The following is a 1,883-nucleotide window of genomic DNA, read 5'->3' on the forward strand; positions in this document are numbered from 1 at the left end:
GAGAGATACTGCCTGGAAGTTACTCTTTTCACTTTGGTTTTAGTTTTTGTGATTTACAGAGCTGGTGGTTCACGGTTCACTTGCTTATAGTACAATCCTGCCACAAAGCACTAAAGGACGAGATACCCATGATTCCTTCAACACTGCATTTTTCAAGTTTTACTACATCCTCAGTCTGTCAGAGGTTCTTAAACACACACACAAACAAAAATGTAAATGGGTAAAATTCTTCTAAAGATGCAGGTGTCAATACCTAAAATAGGGAAGGAGACAATGAGAGAACCCCCTCCTCCAAAAAAAAGCAAACATGTTCTTGTGCAGGAAATGGTTCAAGTCTTTGGATTTAGAAACAAGTTCACCCAGAAAAGCTGGCAATCATGGAATTCTCAGAATATTTCTTTTGCCCCCACCCAAACGAACCTGAAAGACCCTAATGCAAAGCTTTAACAGTTATGAGATGCTGTAAATGATGATCAGAGCAGCCAAATAGAAAAAGATGAATGCATCTCCCATTTAGCTGCAGTTTACAGCACAGTCCCTTTATCTGTTGGATCAATAGAAGCCACTGAAGTAATGCAAGTGCTCTGAAGCACAGGGGTAAAAATGTACTGAACATGTTATATAAATAGTAGCAGGACTTCATGTCTAGGAAAATTTTCTACACAGTAAAATGATTCTAATATAGATATCTCTCTCTTTCTCTCTCTCTCTCCAACAGAAAACTGGAAAAAAAATAAAAGTAGATATAACCATGACAGAAAATTACAAGGTAGAGAATGCAAGGTCAAGACAATGCTATAGGTTGAACAGTATTCCATGAGGCTAGAAAATCTGTTAAGTTTGAAAGCCCTAGCAAAATAGCACTTTTCTTTATAAATCACTTATTTATCATATGACCACATGTTGAATCATTTTCTTTTAGTATACTGAAGAATTCCACAATCAGCCTTTTAGCATTCTGCATTTCTTTGCCAATCTTATAGCTCAGTATCTTGTTCCAGTCAATTTTGGTGCTGGTAACAGGGAGCTGCCGGCACCAGGCCTTGAATGTGGTGTCTGACATTGTCTGATAGTTTTCACTAATCACTGTCTGATACTCATTTTCTGTTCTCTCGATGATTTTAATAAACTCCTTGGCAGTTTGGCCTTCATTCGACACACTTATTGAATCTTGCACATCTTTATAATTAACCAGTTGAACATTACCATCTTCGTAATAGTGAACCTGAATCTTGAGCACTCCAAATACCTGGGCTTCAGGTGGTGTGATGGTGAACTTCCACTCTGACCTCCAGGGACCATTCCAAAAATTTTTAGACTGGAACTGGTGGCTTTCAATACATGCAATAATAGTCTATTGCCCATCTATAATTTTAGCATATACAGTACAGAAGCCATTGGAATAATGATCTTTCACATAGGCTCTTAAAGAACTGTCACAGGATTCTCTCCAAGACTTCAAACTTCCATCTATTTCCTCCGGATAGGGGTCACTTGCTTCTTTCCATAAGTGATCAAACTTAAAGGAAATTTTGTTTCTCAGATCTAAAAATCTGCTATTACCCAGATCATCATGCTCTGTTATTAAGACCTGATCTTCAGATCCTTCTATCTTCACAGGTGTGAACTGATCTATGTTATACTGGGCAAATGCATGAGCTGCCCCTTCCCTTCTCCTCATCCGACACCTGATCCTCAAAATCTGCCATCTTGGGCTGCTCTTCTTGATGATTTTCTGTATTCTATTTGCTAGGATTTTATTGAGGATTTTTGTGTCTATGTTCATGAGGGAGATTGTCTTGTAGTTATGTTTTTTTTTTGTTTTGTTTTGTTTTTTGGTGGAACAGGGGATTGAACTCAGGCCTTTGTGTTTGCCAGGGAAG

The 1,883-nt window shown here is 38.2% G+C and overlaps 1 pseudogene; it reads right to left on the bottom strand.

Annotated features, from left to right (window-relative positions):
- Positions 1-877: 877 nt before the first annotated feature.
- On the bottom strand, positions 878-1,681 carry LOC101563487 (annotated as a pseudogene).
- Between the last annotated feature and the right edge of the window lie 202 nt (positions 1,682-1,883).

This window comes from Octodon degus, unplaced genomic scaffold (assembly GCF_000260255.1).
Source record: "Octodon degus isolate 3935 unplaced genomic scaffold, OctDeg1.0 scaffold00189, whole genome shotgun sequence".
In the NCBI taxonomy this organism is placed as follows: Eukaryota; Metazoa; Chordata; class Mammalia; order Rodentia; family Octodontidae; genus Octodon; species Octodon degus.